This window comes from Lissotriton helveticus, chromosome 8, assembly GCF_964261635.1.
Source record: "Lissotriton helveticus chromosome 8, aLisHel1.1, whole genome shotgun sequence".
NCBI lineage: Eukaryota > Metazoa > Chordata > Amphibia > Caudata > Salamandridae > Lissotriton > Lissotriton helveticus.
In genome coordinates, this window is record NC_136069.1 from 453,782,387 (window position 1) to 453,803,057 (window position 20,671).

Genomic DNA, 20,671 nt, shown 5'->3' on the forward strand with positions numbered 1-20,671 from the left:
CTAGGCACTTTAGCCAAATGGCCTTGGGCAGAGCCCGAAGTTCAACTGGGCATGTAATGATGTATCCGAGATGGCAAGTACTCAAGGCCAGAGTTGTTCAAAGCTCTGAGCAAAAGGATGAGAGTTTTGAACAGGTTTCTTATATAAATAAGGAGCCACTGCAGGTTTTTCAGGTGTTCTGAGACCGAAACTCATCTAGGTAAATTGAGTACCAGGCGGGCAGCCACAATCTGGATCCTTTGTAAATTGAATACCAGGCGGGCAGCCACAATCTGGACCCTTTGTATATTACTCAACGAATGCTTCGGGTAGAACACATTTGTTTGGAGGCTGAGTGCAGAGCGGTAGTTGACCTGACAGTGCATTTTGACCTCTCTGGAGAGGAATCGTCTCTTGTTGAAAACCTTCGCTTCACTGATTGAGTGGATCACACGGCCAGAACTCACTCAGGATCCAATAAATTAGGGGCCTAGTTCACAAAGATAAACTCAGACCAAAAGACTAATTTTATGACTTGCGGTATTCACAAAGGTAAGTAACAAGTAGTATCTTTACATCCGCACTCAGGCCAGAACCTCCTCACGAGTGCGAAAATTCCACCGCACACCCAGAGTGTACACTCTGAGTGTGGAACCCCAGGACCTTTGTGAATACCAAAAGTAGTAAACCTGGACTGTTGGTCTAAGTTTAAGTTTGAGAAACAGGCCATAGGTTGATTATTAGTATGGATTCTCTCAGAGGATAGTCAGCAGTTCCCCATCCGGATCGGGAATGTATACACTAAGCTAGAGGTTTGTGCCACTTTTTTTGTTTTTAGACCGTCTCCATAGGAATGTCCCAACCTGAACCCCCAAAGAGCCCCATTTTTTTCAGGAGGAGACTACCGTACGTCCCAACCTTTCAGGACCTCATAAATAATCACTCCTTGCACAACAGGCCCCTTCTAATGTAGAGAATGCTGATTCACACCCTCCAAACTATATGGGCATTCCAATAGGAGGCATTCCCTGTCCCCTAGCCTACTCCCATGTATGAAAATTTCATCATTCTGTGACCTGGCTCCATCGGTCGTACTACTCTGATCCTCGAGACTCTTTGGGTACCCCTTTGTAAATGTGGCAGACTGAATTTCAATGTGTGCTCCTTGACAAAGAGTGGGCTGGGGCCCTGGAATACCCACATCTAGCTTCCTGCAATGCCTACTTCCAACCGATCCAATATTTTACCCAGCATAGGCTCCACCAAGTTGTTTCTGGGGTCACTTGCCCACATTGCCGTTGCTCCCTGGTTGACTTATAATTATATGCTCTGTGACTGCCTAGTCCTGATGGGTTTCTGGGCTGAGATTGTTCATGACCTGGCAACTTGCATGGACTTGGTCCCCCAGCCCACAGGAGACTTCCATGCTCTGGGCCTTTATAAACGCCCCAGGGCACGTAGGGTTGTTTAGCAGTTTATGGAGCTGACACTACTGCTGGTAAAAAGAGCATTCACTTCTAACTGGAAGGTGGCTATGGCCCCTCAGTCCCAGCATGGCACTAGATGACCAGAGCAAACTCCTTCACATCACAGGGAAGAAAACAGAGGATTCTGCAAGTACTTGATTGCAGGCCACTAGGATGATTTCAGGCCTCGGTTAGGGGAACCACCTTGAATATGTACTGTGGCACGAGCCTGTGACCTGTCCCTTCATGGGCCCTCTCTTCCCCGTGCCACACCTACCATGGCTAGTCAAGACCTCCCAGTTGCCCTCCCCACTACGTCCCTGCCATTTCTCCCTATCTCATGTGGTACACTTTAGTTGTTCTCTCCCCTTGTTTATTCCCACTATAATGTGCCAAAAATGTTCTCTCTTAGGACACAACTCACCCACAATGGTGGATTTCTAGATGTTGTTAACTATTATATCAAATGCCAATGGTCTCTAAAATTGCTGACTAGGCTTGCTGCTTGTTAACATGCATTTGTTTTGTGATGCCTTTAAAATTCAATACAATATGTTTTAAACAATTAACTAAAATAATGTATTATATGTATGTAATTATTCATTAAACATTTAATTTGATGAGTTAATTATTTTTTGTTTGAATATGGTTTATTGGTTTTACAAAAACATGAACATAACATAGTTGATCGACTCAAGCCATAACAAAGCATTTTATCCATTCAAGTTTACATACCAATCACATTGTATTTTTGTACTTTGGATGTTACCGGTGTTATAACTTGTGGAAAAGGGGTAAATTGGCACGATGTTGGCCACTGTGCTCTAGTGGCGTGTCAAATGTCGTGGACTGGGCTCTCTATGTTCAGTGTCATTCTGTAGCTATCGGGAGAGTCCATCCCGTATCTTGTGACACTACCCCGGTGTCCCGGCCGTGTGCGACTGTCCATCGTTAGCTACTGATTCTGGTGGCAGGACCAGTGTTCCGTCATCTGGACTAGAGACTGACATGAGAACTGTCGCCTCTTTTCCTTGTGGCCAAAATCCGAGCGTCCAGTGGGTCTGCTACTGTATTTGAGGCACTAGCGTGCATCCCTACTCGTAGGTCATCCAATGTGCACTTATCGCGTTTGTGGTTTGTGGTCGAGAGTGACAGTGTCGCCGTGGATATGTGCGTTTATCTTTGACTGCCTGAACAGTATACCTGTCATCGGAGCCATTACAGCCCTCATAGCTTAGAACTGACTAAGTGATCAATGAAACAAGGGAGAAGAAGAGGGGAAATTAAAAGACGAAAAGAAAAAGAGAAAAGAGAAAGAGTGGGGGAGAGTCAACTGGGAAGTTTGTGTGGTGTGACATGGTGTGAGCGCACTGGCTTAGAAGGAGCAGGGTGGGGTTGTCGTGTGCGGCCAATCCCTACTCGTCTTTCCATGGGGTGTCAACTTGGTGGCTGGCTGGTGTGCCGCGGCGGGGTGGGGGGTACTGTCGCATAGGTCTGCCTTGTGTATGGTCGCCCGTGGTAGTTCGTTCGCGCGAGTGGGTCGCTGGCACTCCACATCCGGCGTGTCGTGTCTGCTCCCATGTTGGGGCCCCAGCGTCTAGGCATCCGATTCTCAGCTCTGCACGTTACGCTGTGTTTGCGTCAGGGGGGGGATTAATTGGGGGAATACCCTGAGTCTGGCATTCTCGATGGAAGGAGGTTAGGTTCCTATCCCATAGGTCTGCTATGGGAAATGCCCTAAGCCCCGCTGTCTCTTCTCTATTCTATTCTATTCTATTCTATACGGAATTTGTTAAGCGCACGGGCACCCAGGGGTTTCATGGCGCTGAAGAAAGCAGAAGGTAGAGGGGAAGTGAGGGCGCAGATGGTATAATGCCCTAACCGTACGCTTGTTTAAATAGCCAGGTCTTCAAGGCTCGTCTGAACTCAGTCAGCTTGGTGCAGCTCCGGATGGACAAGGGCAAGGAGTTCCAGGTCTTAGGGGCGAGATGTGCGAAGCTGGATCCGCCGAGACGTTTCTTTTTGAAAGTCGGCACCGAGAGGAGGGACAGATGGGTGGAGCGAAGCTCACGGGTAGGTTCATATTTGGTAATGAGTTGGTTGATGAACCTGGGGCTCTTTCCATGGAGGGCCTTGAAGATTATACAACCTGTCTTAAAAGTGATCCGATAGGTGATGGGGAGCCAATGGAGGGATGCCAGCAAAGGTTTGGCTGACTTCCTGCGATTGCTCTTAAAAATCAATCTGGCTGCTTGATTTTGAGCAATCTGCAGGCGTTTGGCGATGGTGAGGGGAAGGCCCAGGTAGGTGGAGTTGGAGAAATCTAACCGGGAAAGAACCAGTGCGATTACCACCTGGATGAGGGCAGAGTTGGTGAGCAGGTGAGCGATCTTTTTGATCTTTCTTAGCTGAAAGAAACAGGAGGAGATCACAGTTCCAACCTGGGTCTTCAGTGAGAGATCGGCACTGAGAGTGACCCCAAGACTTTTGGCCGATTGGGAGGGGGATGGAGGAGCACCTAGCGAGGGTGGCCAGAAGTGGGGCCCCCAACTGAGTGCACTGTTGCTGGGGAGTACTAACTCAGTTTTTCCTGGGTTCAATTTAAGGTGGTTCCGATCCATCCAGCTCTGGATGTGCAGCATGGTCTTTTGGAATTCCTCAACCGAGTCCGGAGAGTTGAGGGGGAATACCAGCTGCAGATCGTCTGCGTAGTTGAATATGGTGACCTTTCTATTTTTTAGGGAGTGCAGTAGGGGTTTGAGATAAAGATTAAAAAGGAGGGGGGACAGAGAGGATCCCTGTGGGACACCGCAAGTGGTAGGAAGTGTGGGGGCTGTGAAGTTCTCCAGCTTCACAGCCTGGGATCTATCCGCCAGGAAAGACTTAATCCAAGAGAGAGCCGCGCCGCTAAGGCCGGCTTGTTCGACACGGTGTAAAAGTATGGTGTGGTCCACCGTGTCGAACGCGGCCGATAGATCGAGTAGCACGAGGGCCTGATGGATTCCACTATCGGCATTGGTCCTTAGGGTGTTCTGCACGGCGAGGATCACCGCCTCGGTGGAGTGGGCCTGGCGGAATCCCGCTTGGTTGGGTTCCAAGTAATCAGACATTTCGATGAAGTTGGATAAGCAGCTGGTTACGTGCGTTTCCAGAAGCTTAGCGCCGTAAGGGAGGAGGGAGATGGGGCGGTAATTAGAGAGGTTGGAGGGATCGGCGCCTGGTTTCTTGATAAGAGGGACCAGGATGGCCTTTTTGAAGGAGTCAGGTACTATTCCCCGTGACAGGGAGGTGTTCAGGGTAGGGAGAATGCCCTGGGGGAGTGCAGTGTAGACTTCTTTTAGGATGTGCGGAGGACAGGGATCGTTGGGTGAGCCTGATTTCACTCGGTTCATTAACTCCAGTAGTTTGGGTGGTTCGATGGGGGGGATGTCCTGAAGAGTGTTAGGATTTCTGCAAATGTCCAAGTCGTCTGTTACAGCATGGTTGGTTTGGATGCTGGTTTTTATGGTGTCAATTTTCTCCTTAAAGAAGTTGTTGAGCATGTTGCACATGTCCTGTGAGGCAGGTTGAGAGGGAGAGGTTCTGGTGTCATTACATAGGTCGTTGACGACTCTGAAGATTTCCTGAGATTTGTTTTTGGCGTTGGAAATTTTTTCAGAGAAGAAAGAGGCTTTGGCAGATAAGATAGATGCATTATAATTTTTTCGGGCTGTCTTGTAAAGTGCTCTATCAGCGGCGAGGTAGCCGTGTCTCCACTTTCTCTCCAGTTGACGGAGTTCTAATTTCTGCTTTTTTAGGTCTGCAGAGAACCATTTGTGGGCGTCCATACGACGGGCGCGGGAGAACTTGGTAAGGGGAGCATGATCATTGCATGCCGAGAAGAGCCATTCGGTATATGCTTTGTCCATCAGATTGATGTCTGTACCGGGGGTAGGGATGGAGTTGGTCAGGATTGTGGTAAATAAATAAATAATACCCTATTTTTGACTAGACTTATAGCATAACAGATAGCTCAATAAAATAAGAGTCAAGATTCGAGGTAGTAGGAGTTTCTGCAGGTTTATTACAGCATAAGGACAGGATCAGGACAACCTGCATGGGAATAGGACAATAAGGCCCGGCAGCTGCCGGGGCTGGGTCTGGGATGAGCGCGCTAACATTCAATAACAAAACATTGACTTATATACATAGCGCAAACACATAGCATTACATTGCAGTAGGCGTAGCAGTGGGTGGAGCAGAAGGCGTGACGCGTAGCAGTCGCGAGAGATAACAGTAAAAAGAGGTGTAACTGGGAGTATACATAGACATGTGATGCAAACGTAACAGAATATGTCATGAATGGGCGGAAACTTTGGAGGGGGCTACCTAAGGAGCCGGGACCTCTAACCTAATGGTGCGCGAAAACTGGCAATGACGTGTTACTAGGAGAAGCTGGGGGCTATGAACTCTGTGCTAGGAGCAGAGACTAGAGTCTGAAGGGTCGGAGCGACATGTACCTAAACCCTATCTGGTATCTGATGTTTAGGGAACATGTTGATATAAACTAGAAGTCATGAGGGGAAAAGCTAACTTGATTCTAAGACTGGACCATGCATTATTCTACATGTAATGCGTGATGAAGAATATTAAATGACCATTAAATACAGTATTTCTCTAACGTGGAGCCGAGAAGGCTAGACAATGACGGAAACTATTGATGCAGTTCAGTAGCTTAGGAATGCAGAAGGAGGACTGAACTGATAACTGGAACTATAACATACTTTTGGCAGACTCAGAGGCAGAGCCAAGCTGCACCGGGCACTGCTAGGCAGGAAGTAAGTGAAGGGTCGAGGATACAGGTGGGGGCTGTATCGCTCCTCAGCGAGGCTTTCAGGAGACAGGAGCTGAATCCAGGGTCCGGGCCCTTTTGAGGCCTGGAAACGGGGATTTTATAATGGAATAACGTGCACACTAAGAAACGTGGCAACATTACTTTACATAGGCCTAATATTCGTAGTATTCACGAGGACTGGAAACTAACATACTAGAGGTGGACACAACTGGAATTGCGTCATTAATCAGGCATGGGGAATAACATATGCATATTGGTCATGCACACATAACATATGATGGATGAAGCGTAGGGACACAGAACATGGCAAAATTTACTTTTCCACATTCCCTCCTTGTCACTACGTTTCCATCAGGAAACATCAATTTTCATGATACCATCTATCACTTCATACAGTACCATTTGCTCGTCTCGAATTGTCTTGGAACGGGATTTAGAACGGGGCTTGGGACTAGGAATACAAGAGGTAGCACACATGCTGCAAATCGCAGGGCCACATTGTATACAGAGGCAGCAGCTAAATATGATCGCTACTGCAATACCTAAAAAGGACAGGACTTTCCATCCCCATGCGGAAATTACATTCCAGAACCAACCGGACCATGTCCAGGTGCCTGGATCTCGGTGTAACAGATGGGCAATTTTATGGAGTCTGGTTATAGCTGAATAAACAGACGGCGCGTTATTTGGAATGAAAATGCAGCAACTAGATCCGATGACTCTACAGGCCCCGCCCCTATCGGCCAGTATGACGTCAAGGACGAGACGATTTTGCAAAACGACAAATCTCATAGCAGATTGCTCTTCGGTTAGGTTACCTAGAGCGGAGGCAGTCTCATCTACTACTGCTTCAAGGGTTCTTGTTAGCCTACGGATTAGCTTACTGTTTACAACTGTGCCTAAATAAGGGAACACACCTTTATCAATATCAATGAATTGCTCTGCAGCAGTTTCAGTATAATCGACAATCGGGAGATTTCTCTTGTGTCTGGTATGTACTAGGAAGGAATTCCTATGATAGTCAGGTGGGGCTAGGAAAACAGGTGGCAGTAGGAAGGCAATGTAACAGGTTCCCTCCCAATCGAGGGGCAGACGGACATATGCAGTTTGACCACAAATAAAATAAGAATGACGTGAAGCTTTGAAAATAGATTTCCCACTGTCACTATACTTGATAACAGTAGTACATTCACTATGACCTATGTGTACAGAACCATAACTACGGACACATAATTCGCCTTTGACTGGTAGTACTGAAATAGCAGGTAAGTCTGGAGTAGTATCAGACTGAACATTCAGGACCATGAAATTCGACGAATAATTACCTAAATTATAAACTTCATTTTCTAGATCTAAACCTGTTCTGTGGGGGAGACCTTGCTTGTCTGGAAAACATGTACTGTTAAGAAAAGACATATCTGTTGAGGATGACGTTAACGTGGACCATGCTCCACACGAACCATTGTGTGAGAATGGATAAGGAAAAAGTGGCAGAACTCCCTTCGGTGTCTGGAAAGGGGGGAGTCGACCACACACCCAACAATTAGTGGCATTGCTGGTCTGGTGTGAATAATGTAACATACGGATAAATGTGTTGTTGCGCATAGCGAGGCGGTAAGAATATTCGTGAGGAGGCAGATCACTAAACGTGTGCTCTACTGTAGCATTAGCAGACATATTTACATGAGGAACTGGAAAACACAGGAAAAGTGCGTAGCTGGTGCAGGAAATCATTATGCTGAGAAATAATACAAAACTCAGAAAAACGATACATTTGATTGAACTTCGACTGACTCTCTCACTATGGGGGTCTATTTTATACATGTCAGAAACAATCTAACCGTTTCACCTAGGGGAGGACTTATACAATCAAACTGACTGACTTATTTTACTAGACCTTAATTTTAGCTTATACTCTTGTTGCGGAGTTTTCTCTAACAAGGGAGGGTTTGTAATAATGTCTTGTGCGGGACAGTCCTTAAGAGCAATATTTTGGCAGTCTTTCGAATCCTGGAAAATGTTTTTAGACGCTGGTTTCAATCCTTTGAAAAGTTTTACATGAGAAAGGTGGACCCACCCCTTCCTGCCTTCCAACTTGACGGCAGTACGGGTGGTCAAGAGGACCTGGCGTGGCTCCTTCCAACGTGGTTCCAGCGGACTTGATCTGTCGAAATTTCTGATCATCACAAGGGAGCCTGGAACGATCTCGTGCGGTGCCACCTCGGTATTGTCTGGAAATGCGGCGGCAACCTGTGAACGACATGAGTTGAGGGCAGACATCAAGGAAGCTAGGTAATCTGTCAGCATATTACATGAAACATCGGTAATACTTCGGGGTCTAGGAGTACCCCACATGTTAGGGGGGCGGCCGAATACGACCTCATACGGGGACAGACCTGATCTGGAATGTGCGACCATACGCATATAAAATAAAGCGACTGGCAGAGCTATTAACCAGTCCACACCTTTGTCCTTACAGACTTTTGCAATGCGGATTTTCAGAGTCTGATTATGCCTTTCGACTAGTCCAGCTGCTTCTGGATGGCGTACACAATGAAACTTCCACTGGTACCCTAACAACAGGGAAACGTGCTTCATTAACTCTGAGGAGAATGGCTGACCGTTATCAGAATATACGACTCTAGGGAGTCCGTATCTAGGGAAAAATTCACGAACCAACTGTTTGGCAGTGGTCGCGGCTGTGTAATCTGGGACTGGATATGCTTCTCTCCACCTGGACAAAGCGCATACTACTACAAGGACATACTTGAAACCTCGACATCGCTCCATCTGAATATAATCCATCTGGAGGACCTCAAAAGGGTGGTCAGGGGGCTGGAAACCACCTTGTTCCACCGGGACACTTTTACCTGGGTTAAACTGACAACATATCATACAGGTACGGACTTTCTGCTTGGCTGCAGCTCGTAAATGCTTGTTGAACCAAATGTTCTGGATACTGTCTAACATAGCTTTTTCTCCTAAATGTGCTGGACTATGTGCGGTATTGATAATGACTTGAACCATAGAATCGGGGAGAAACCATGTGGCTCTACCCTTCGTTAACCATCCTTGATCTGTCTGAACCCCTCCTTGTTCGGACCATTTCTTGATTTCATCGGGGGTAGCATGTAACTGTATATCTATGACATCTTGTGTAGGGTCCTTAACTGTCATGCATGTCATCGGATCTGGAGTATGTGTCAGATTAACTGGAATGTCTGGAGTCTGTGCTGTAAGCTTGGCTGTGCGGTCTGCTAGATCATTACCTTGGGAAATAATGTCTGTAACTTTCGTATGTGCTTTACACTTCATAATAGCAATAGATGTCGGTAAATGTATGGCATCTAACAGGGCTTGAATAAGGAGACCATGCTGAATCTTGGTTCCATGAGAAGTCATGAAACCTCTCTCCTGCCAGAGCACTCCGAAGTCGTGTACAACTCCGAATGCGTAACGTGAATCTGTGTAAACATTAACTTTCAGGTTCTTGGCATGTATACAGGCTTGTGTCAGAGCGACTAGCTCTGCTGCTTGAGCAGACAGGGTGTCAATACGGTGTGTCTTGATAACTTCAGTGTCAGTAGTCACTGCATACGCGGCGACTAGTTCTCCTGTACTAGTTCTCATACATGAACCATCCACATAAAGTGTCAGGTCAGGATCTGGTAACGGAATGTCTGTCAGGTCTTGTCTTGGCTTTGTCGTAATGTTAACTACTTCCACACAGTCATGTGGGTCTGGATTTGAATTAACTGATGGTAACAGTGTAGCGGGATTCAGAACGTTGCAGCGTCTGATTTCTATGTGTGGCTGGAACAGTGTCAATTCATAACCTGTTAAACGTGCAATTGTCAAGTGCTGAGTTTGTGTTCGGTTTAAAAGAACTTCTACTGAATGTGGGACTTGTACTGTCAGGGAGTGTCCTAAAACTATGGAATCACTTTGTCTGATAGCTAGTGCTGTGGCTGCAACTGACTTGAGGCACGCAGGCAACGCCTGGGCGACTGGATCTAATGTGCTCGAAAAATAAGCACAGGGCTTGTATTGACCTGCTTGATCTTGTGTGAGAACAGATAATGCTGTACCTTCCCGTTCAGTAACGAAAAGTGTAAAAGGCTTACTGTAGTTCGGTGTAGCTAGAACTGGAGCTTGACATAGGGCTTTCTTTAACTCGTTAAAACTAAGTGTATGTTCAGATGTCCAAGGGAGGACAGTCGATACGGCTGCCTCCTGTGTCGTTAACTGTATCAGTGGCTTGGCTAGAAATGCATACTGGGGAATCCATTGTCTACAATAAGAAGTAAGGCCGATAAAAGCACGTACCTCCTTCTGGGTTCTGGGCTGGGGAAGACTCGCTATTAACTGGATACGGTCTGGTGTCAACTGCCTACCCCTCTTGGACAGCAAGTGTCCTAAGTATACCACTTGCTGGACACAGAATTGAAGCTTCGAAGGTGACACTTTGTGCCCCATCTCGGCTAGAAAATACAGAACTGTAAGTGATGCTCGCTCGCAAGCACGTTCAGAACGGGCTGTGATCAGTAGATCATCGACATACTGGAGCAGGGCAGTGTCAGTTGGCATGTGAATATTGTCTAGTTGTCTCTTGAGTGCTTGACTGTAAATACTAGGGCTTTCTGTGAAACCTTGAGGAGCGCGTGTAAACATATAGCTCCTTCCATTTAAACAGAATCCAAAAAGAAACTGACTGTCTGGATGAATTGGAACACTAAAAAATGCATTCTTGAGGTCTATGACAGTGAAAAACATGGCTTCGGAATCAATAGCAGTTAACAGGGAAGAAATATCTGGGACAACTGGGTACTGAGGAATGATACATTTATTAAGCTCTCGTAAATCAATCACTAATCGATATACTGGGGGTGCATTCGGATCAGTACGTTTCATGACTGGAATGATCGGAGAATTACATACATTGGAGTCAGTTTCTACAACTACTCCTTGAGCCATGAGCTCGTCAATAATTTTGGATAAGGCTGCTACAGCCTCAGGTGGCAATCTGTACTGTCTGATTCGTGGTAACACTACACCTGGCTTGAGAGTCACACGATGGGGTGTGATTTGCATGTAACCTACATCAGTTGGACCTTGCGCCCATAAATGCTGTGGAACATTAGACAATCTTGAATCAAAATCTCGTAACACATAGTGACCCTTAAAGTCACGTAGGAACAAACGTATTCCCTCTGGGGAACAGCAAATAACTGCACCTAACTCTTTCAGTGTCTTAATACCTAATAGATTTTCTGGACATGACTTAGTAAGTAACAGATCAGTAGTGCGGGACAATGGACCTACTTCTAGAGTAACTGGCTTAGATATTTCATTAACGATGGGTTTTCCTGAAAATCCAAGGGAAACATTTCTTGAGCCTGAGAGCGGAGCCCCTGGAACTTCGGCGTGACTTATTGTGGTCCTACTTGCCCCTGTATCGATCAAAAACTTTCTGTCTTTCCCTAATACTTGACTGTGAACATAGGGACCTTCTTGATCTACAGGTATCTCGATGAGAGGCAAGCCTACCTCCCTCTCTAGGCTGTTTCATGAATATGACTGGTACTCTGGATACTCTGGATACTCGGACTGTGCATACTGGTACATCTGTGATGTAACATGCTGTGTTGCAGCAATGGGCTGCGGTACTGTAACTGTCTGTTGTGCATTCTGTGGCTGAGGAATCTGTGAAACTTGTTCTTGTCTCGGCGGACGTGGTCTTTCTTTAGTCTTACCAGTAGCTATGTTGTGTTTCAGAACTGCACACTCGTTTATAAAATGACCTGGCTGTTTACAATAATTGCAGTTCCCTTTAACGGGAGCTGCAGGATGACTGGCTTGATTCGGACCCCTCTTCTGACTGTCTTGAGGAACAGATTGTGCAACTAGCACTTTCATTTTCGTGTCTTTCATACGTTTTCTCTCGTGTTCTTGCTCTTCCCTGATTCTATTCTGGTGATACTGGAGCATCTGGAGCATCTGGGACGGAGTATTAGCTTGCCAGGTGCTTTCGACTTTCAAAACTCGGTTTTTAATTTGTGGACTTGAATTCTCGACTAATTTGGTAACGAAAAGATGAGGGTATGACTCACTACTTGTCTTGAGACCACTGTTGATACTGAAACATTTTTCAAATCTAGAATAAAAATCACTAATGTCTTCATCTTGTTTCTGTTTACAGGCTGAGATTGCATCCCAGTCTTCTTTCCTTGTTGTCAATAATCTGGGTAAAACTTGAATCAATAATTCTGGTAAATCTTTACATTTATCTCCAAGACCGGTACCTGGTACTCGTGCCTTGTCTTCAGCTTCTAGAGCTGTCCAATCGATCTTTTTCTCTCCCACCTCCCATTCTTTTTCCTTTAACTTTTCATACACCCCTGCGGGTAACAGGACCTTTAACATTTTAATGATATCTGGGTAAGTGTATTCTCCCATACGGAGCATGTCTTTTAATTCTCTATGGAACCCTGCTGGATCTTTGTCATGACAGGGAATTAATTTCTTCATTTCAAGAAGTTCCATCTTTGAAATCGGAGTGTATACAAACACTCGTTGCATTACGCCACCCGCCCCTTGGACTGGGTGGACTTCTCGTAACGGATTCTGTCTGTCTATGTAGAATGATTTACTTTCTGGGGGTGAGACATGAACAAAATGCGGGTTCAAAAACGTTCTATACTTGTGACGCTGTTCTAGAATGACACTAACTAAATCGGTACCTAGACCTCTCCATCTATACTGGAGTAACTCGTTCAGGATATCGTGTAACGGACCTGGATCAGAATGTTGACCCTCATACAGAGTAATGAGGTGCTGGATCATGTACATACCCACCAGTCGTTGCTCGGCTGGGGGCAATTTCAGAAACATTTGTGCCACTATTTCGTCTGGAAAAGTGGTAGAATCAGTAATCCATCGGACTGCTGATCGGGCTAGTTCTTGTTCATGCATAGTACTTAGTTCACTGTAACCGACTCGTGATTTCAGAATGTGATCGGTAGCTTGAAATACTTGTTCTAGGGAACCTTGTTCTGGTGCTAGATGTTGAAAAATAGACTTGGGTTCTAGACGTAAATGGCGATCTGGAAATCTGGATTTTCCTACATACGCTATTCTGGCGGGATTCTCGTTCTCTTCCTCTTCAGGATCAGAGATACTTTCTTTCTCGCTTACTTGTGCTGCTTTACGCTGGTCGTGTAACCTTATTATTTCTTTACGAATTTTCTTGTACATACTCTCCATGGCACTGACGGTCTTGTGCTTACCCTCGGCTATATTATCACTCCACCTTGTCAGGATTCTCATTTCGGCGGGATCTTTAGACGGGTAATCTTGTTCTCTTATTAAACAATTGATCAGGAACTTTAATATCATGAGCTGAATCTCGGCTTTCCTTTGAGACATAATCTCGCCAATACTTTCTGGATCATCCCCTGTACGGATGAAACGATATATTCTGTCTAGATCTTCTTTCATATTCGGTAAGGTGACTAGATACTCGGTCACCCTCCTTACACGTACGGAATATAAAACCATATTATACTCGCCTGGGACTGCGTCATAGACACATTCGTTAAGGGCTTGCCTGATTTCTGTAACAGACTTATTACTTTTAGGAGTACGCTGTGATGCTTGAGCATGTAATTCAAGTGCTGATAAACGCTTGTGTGGCGGCGGGGTTTGAGGAGTAGCTCCTCCTGCGGCCCCTAAACTGGAGTCGTCTACTGAGGCTCTACGTCCTGGCAGAGTGGGAAATGGAACTGTAGGCTGGACCGGGGGTACCGTAACAGGTACTCCGGTGTCTGGAGAAGCGGGAAGTGCCTGATTTACAGGGACTGGCGGAGCACGAACAGGATTTGCATATTCGGGGACTGTGTCGTCCAAATAGGACGAAATAAAAATATCAGCTGCGGTCGGTTTGTGACGTAGCTTGGTCGGAACCAATGGCGGCGGGAAATTACTGGATGCCTCTGGGGTCGCTTTTGGCAGGCCCTCGGCAAGAAGAGGATACATACCCTTAATAAGGGCATGCCTCTGTCTGTCTGACTGTTCGGCTTTGACTTGTTCACCTATCTCGATTAATTCTCTTTCTTGAGCTCGTTCTTGGGATTCTCTACTTAACTCTGACTTTCTGACTTCCTTTTCCGTTCTTTTATGAGCTTCCTTGCGCCATAACTCGATGGCATCTTTCTGTGACTGTCTGGCTTTCTTTTTCCATAATGCTTCTTCTACTCGCATGATACATTCGGCATCCCATGTACCCGATACGGGCCATCTATACTTTTCTTCTAACTGTTTGGTATACTCTACCCATAAATCTAGATACATTATGGCGCTTATGCCATGTTTCTGATACATAAAATGACCTGGACTGTCCCTAGGCGGGACAGGAACTGCTTCCTCTAACAGACCCCTTCTAGTTTTTAACTGACGTAACTTGGAAAAGAGCGGCATTCTAAACTTGAATCGGAACACAATACAATACACGAAAAACAATAACAATTGGGAAAACAATTCAGGCATACCACGACATTGGAAATACATTAAACAATATCATAACATAACAGTTCGAACAGAATACTACCTGAAAATACTGAAAACAGAAACAGAACAGAATTCTCGAGAACGGAACAGACTAGAGTTACTGGATGCACTGCTGTAACAGTACGGAACATACCGGTCCCATAAAGGAACGCATCAAGACCCGTATCCACCTAGGTGAACACTTCGTTTGTGGGCTTGGGTACCACCAACCCACGGACCAGGAGTCAATTTAGATTGGTCCTGTCTAGATACTACCCCAGCAATGGTACTCACCGGGCAGCACGGAACGGAAAGCCTCGGACGGGACTGGACTACGACGGACTTCGGACTTCGGACTTCAGTTACGGGTGGGCCTCCGGATACCTCGGACCTTGGACTCTCGGCTTGGGCTCTGGTCGGGACTCGCCGCGTTCCTCCACCGTCTCGTTTGGATGCTGGACCGCCTCCTCCGTCTCCTCCGTGGGCCTGAGGGATACTTGGAGCAGAAATATCTGCCAGTGCACGGTATGGTTCCGTCACGACTGCAGAGGGTCAGGGGGTCGGCGTGGCTTCACCGACGCGTGGGGAAAGGGCAAGTCCCTATTCGGGCGCCATTATGTGGTAAATAAATAAATAATACCCTATTTTTGACTAGACTTATAGCATAACAGATAGCTCAATAAAATAAGAGTCAAGATTCGAGGTAGTAGGAGTTTCTGCAGGTTTATTACAGCATAAGGACAGGATCAGGACAACCTGCATGGGAATAGGACAATAAGGCCCGGCAGCTGCCGGGGCTGGGTCTGGGATGAGCGCGCTAACATTCAATAACAAAACATTGACTTATATACATAGCGCAAACACATAGCATTACATTGCAGTAGGCGTAGCAGTGGGTGGAGCAGAAGGCGTGACGCGTAGCAGTCGCGAGAGATAACAGTAAAAAGAGGTGTAACTGGGAGTATACATAGACATGTGATGCAAACGTAACAGAATATGTCATGAATGGGCGGAAACTTTGGAGGGGGCTACCTAAGGAGCCGGGACCTCTAACCTAATGGTGCGCGAAAACTGGCAATGACGTGTTACTAGGAGAAGCTGGGGGCTATGAACTCTGTGCTAGGAGCAGAGACTAGAGTCTGAAGGGTCGGAGCGACATGTACCTAAACCCTATCTGGTATCTGATGTTTAGGGAACATGTTGATATAAACTAGAAGTCATGAGGGGAAAAGCTAACTTGATTCTAAGACTGGACCATGCATTATTCTACATGTAATGCGTGATGAAGAATATTAAATGACCATTAAATACAGTATTTCTCTAACGTGGAGCCGAGAAGGCTAGACAATGACGGAAACTATTGATGCAGTTCAGTAGCTTAGGAATGCAGAAGGAGGACTGAACTGATAACTGGAACTATAACATACTTTTGGCAGACTCAGAGGCAGAGCCAAGCTGCACCGGGCACTGCTAGGCAGGAAGTAAGTGAAGGGTCGAGGATACAGGTGGGGGCTGTATCGCTCCTCAGCGAGGCTTTCAGGAGACAGGAGCTGAATCCAGGGTCCGGGCCCTTTTGAGGCCTGGAAACGGGGATTTTATAATGGAATAACGTGCACACTAAGAAACGTGGCAACATTACTTTACATAGGCCTAATATTCGTAGTATTCACGAGGACTGGAAACTAACATACTAGAGGTGGACACAACTGGAATTGCGTCATTAATCAGGCATGGGGAATAACATATGCATATTGGTCATGCACACATAACATATGATGGATGAAGCGTAGGGACACAGAACATGGCAAAATTTACTTTTCCACAGGATGAGGAGGAAATCTTGGAGATTTAAGGATCTCCATTTCCTGACTAACCCCCCCGGAGGTGCATGGTTGTTAAGGTGACCCTGGATGGTAATCGAGAATTGTAATAAATGGTGGTCAGACCAAATGCATGGTGATGCCGTAGGGCAGGAGGTGGGAATATTGTAAGACCAGATGTGGTCTAGGATATGTCCTTTTTCATGGGTGGGGATCAAGACATGTTGGCGGAGATTTAAGTTGGAGAGGAGTTCAAAAAGTTCTATGGCGTGAGGCCCGGCTTCCGGGTCGTTGTACCAATAATTGAAATCTCCTATGACCATGACCTTGTCATAGTCGACGACTAGACCAGCTATTTGCTCAGACAAGGAGGTAGGAAAGGAGGGCATAGATGTAGGTGGCCGGTATATCAGTGTTAGCACCATGGTGCCAGTCTCCGTGTCGGATTTGATAACTAGGTTATCCGTGTCTGGTAAGTCTAGGGGAGGTAAGATGGAAAATCTGAGGTCTTTATGAATAATGGCGGCGACGCCTCCTCCGACTTTTCCTGATTTTCTATTAGCAGACAAGATGTAATAATCTGATGGTAAAGCCGAGAGTATATCTGGCAGGGAGTCTGTAGTGAGCCATGTCTCCGTGACAAAAAGTATGTCAGGGCTATGTGCTGTCAGGAGCAGGAATATATCGAGTTGGTGTTTGGCTAGGGATCTGGTGTTAAGGTAAAGGCAGCGGAGGGTCCTGGCATTAGGTGTTATAGGAGGAATAGGTGCCAGTTCCTGTAAGGGATGGTGAGAGAGGATGTTACTTGCCTTAAGGCGGGCGAGAGTGGTTGGGTCCAGGGATTGAAAAGTGGGGTTGTGAAGAGAATGCAGCTCTAGGGAGGAATACCTAATAGGTTCTTCATGAAGCCTGGTCCCTGGGCCCGTCCAGGCGCGGACGGGCGCAGACGGGCTTGCCTTAGGCGCGCCTTCGGCGCGCAAACGGCGCTCCCGCTGCGCTCGTCCGCTGCGCTTCCTGCCGAGGCACATGATGAAGCAGATGGAGGGGGCGTGGCCTCAAGGGGGCGTGGCTAGCGAGCGCGCCAGCGATGGCGGCCGCTGAATAATCACAACAAACAATGCCGCAGCAGCGCTCAATCGGCTGCGTGGTAGGAGGGCGGTGAAAGAATAAAGTAAGCTTTCCAAAGGTTCTTGAGTCAACACATTTAAAAGCAATACTATTTACAGTGCAACAACAATTTTAAAAAATAGCGTACCTCCAGAACCCGGCTTTCCGCCTCAGGTCTGGGAAACTGGTTTCTGACTGCGAGTTGCGAGCGGCGCCTTATAACGGGGTAGGGGGCGTGGCCTCAAGGGGGCGTGGCTAGCGAGCGCGCCAGCGATGGCGGCCGCTGAATAATCACAACAAACAATGCCGCAGCAGCGCTCAATCGGCTGCGTGGTAGGAGGGCGGTGAAAGAATAAAGTAAGCTTTCCAAAGGTTCTTGAGTCAATGCTTCTATGAAGTGCAATGCTCTCAGCCCTTGCCCAGTTGTGAAATGAGCTGCGCCAATGTTCAGCGAGCGGCGACTCCAATGTCTAGTGAGGAGTCTCTTGGCCGTAATGAGGCCCAGGTTCCAGAAGCGGGATGGGACCTTGTTATGCTTTGTTCTCTTGTATAAGCCTAACAAACACGCCTCCCACGTATGTGGCACTTTCATGGCAGTGCTATTTTCCAATAGCAACAGGACTGCCCGCCAGTATATCTGTATCCTTGGGCAGAGCCATAGCATGTGAAGGAGATCCGCTCCTGCCAGGGTGCATCTCGAGCATTTCGCGGAGGCGCCTGGGTAGTATTGGTTTATCTTATCCGGCATAAGGTATGCCTTGTGCAATATGTAAAACTGTATAAGTTTAAAGCGAGCATTACGGGGAATGTGTTTGGGGCCTTCTAATATCATTGTCCACTCCTTATCCGTCCAGTCCCTCCCTCTATCCATCGCCCACTTATCACGCAGCGGCTGCAGAGTGTGTTGCGTGTGCGACTGCAGCGCCTGCGCCAACCATTGGATCACGTGGGAGCCAGCACCAATAACGTGTAGGTATTGCACAAGGTGTTGTGTGGGTGGCTCCTCCGCAATGCTCCCCCATTTCTGTGCGTATGCCCTTATTATGGATGCGTGCTGTAGGAACTGCCCGGCGGGTAGTCCTGTGTCTTCTGCGAGTGTCGCGAAAGGGATCAAGGCGCCATCTGCGTACAGATCCGCCATGGTTTCCACTCCCGACCGTGTCCATGGCTCCATTGCTGATTCTGTCACCACTCCTGCGGCCTTGGGAGTACCCAAAAGTGGAAGCGCCGGGGTGTACGGTCTCTGTGTCTTCGTAAGTCGAAGACTCCGGGAGTAACATTTGCGGGCCACTACAATGTGTAGTTGTGTCTGCCGTGTCGTCTGCGCTAGAGGGTGGAACATCGTGTGTATTTGGGTAGGGGACAGCATACTCATGTCCGTGGCCGTATCACTCAAATGTCTGCCGCCTAGCCAGGCCGCTACCCACTGCAACTGTGCTGCCAAGTAATAGAGCTCCTTGTTGGGAACAGCGAGGCCCCCAGCGTCTACGGGGGTATATAATTTCCGCAGTGCTACTCGGGGCCTCCCCGCGTTCCAGATGAGATCCCTGATCATTGTTTCCAACTCCCTAAATGTGCTAGCCGGGACATTGGCATAATAGTATAGCTACCTTGGCAACACAATCATTTTCACCAATGTCACCCTGCTTGGTACATTGAGCGGGAGGGTCTTCCAAAAGGAAATCTGTGTACGTATGGATGTGATGGCACGTGTCAGGTTGCCATCTAGCACGTCGGGTAAGGTTCTATAAATATGCACCCCCAGGTATCGGAACGTGATAGAGTACCAGGCAAGCCTCACATCGCTGATCTTGATCTCGGATTCCGGGGTATCAGGGCTTAACGAGTACACCCCCGACTTGGCACAGTTTACTCTGAGTCCCGACATCGCCTCAAATGTGCAGAAGATATCCGATAACTCCGGCGTTAGGAGGGTCAGGTCCCTGACGTATAGGAGTAGGTCGTCCGCATATAGCGAGACCATGTGTATCCCATCCGCTAACGGGATTCCCCATTCTGCACCCTTGCCTCTCAGCAATTCCGCTAGGGGCTCCATTGCCAATGAAAAAAGCAACGGAGACAACGGGCATCCCTGCCTGGTGCCGTGCCTGACTTTGATGGCAGCTGATAGTAGGTTGCCCGTGCGGACTCGTACCTCAGGCCGTCTGTACAGCAGGCCGACCAGTTCCATGTAGTCATCGCCTAGATTGAATTTACGCAGTGTTGCCGGTAAATAGGGCCATTCCACTGAATCGAAGGCCTTCTCCAGATCCAGTACCAAGCACCCCGACCGCGGCCTTCCTCGCACTGCATATTCTTGTACCCGAAACATCATCCTTATGTTCCGTGAGGTGCTCCTGGTGGGCACAAAGCCATTCTGATCCTCGTGCACGAGACTGGGCACTAGCGGCGCCAGCCGTCGGGCCAGTGTTGATGCCAGTATTTTATAGTCTGTATTTAAAAGCGCCAGGGGCCTGTTGGAGCCGAGACTTGTGCTATCTCTGCCCGGCTTGAGGAGAGATACAAGGGTCGCCTCATTCATTGACTGGGGCAGGGACGAGTCCTCCAGAGCCGCAGAGTACGTCCGGAGTAGTGCCGGTATTAGAATGTCAGAGTATGCTTTGTAGTACTCGGCCGGTAGCCCGTCCGGGCCAGTAGTTTTGCCATTCGAGAGGGCGAAAATGGCTTCGCGCAACTCATCTGGTGTGAGCGGCATACCTAAGGCATCCTGTTGGTCTTCAGTCAATTCAGGCAGTGTAATAGTACCAAGGTAGTCAGTGATGTCCGAATGGGGTGTGATTAGCCGCGATTCATATAGTGCATGGTAGTGTCTCACAAAGGCCTCATGTATCTCTTCCTGCGTGTATGCCACCGTCCCTTTGTGAGTGTGTACCGCTGTTACAGGTGTCGTGCGTTCTTCT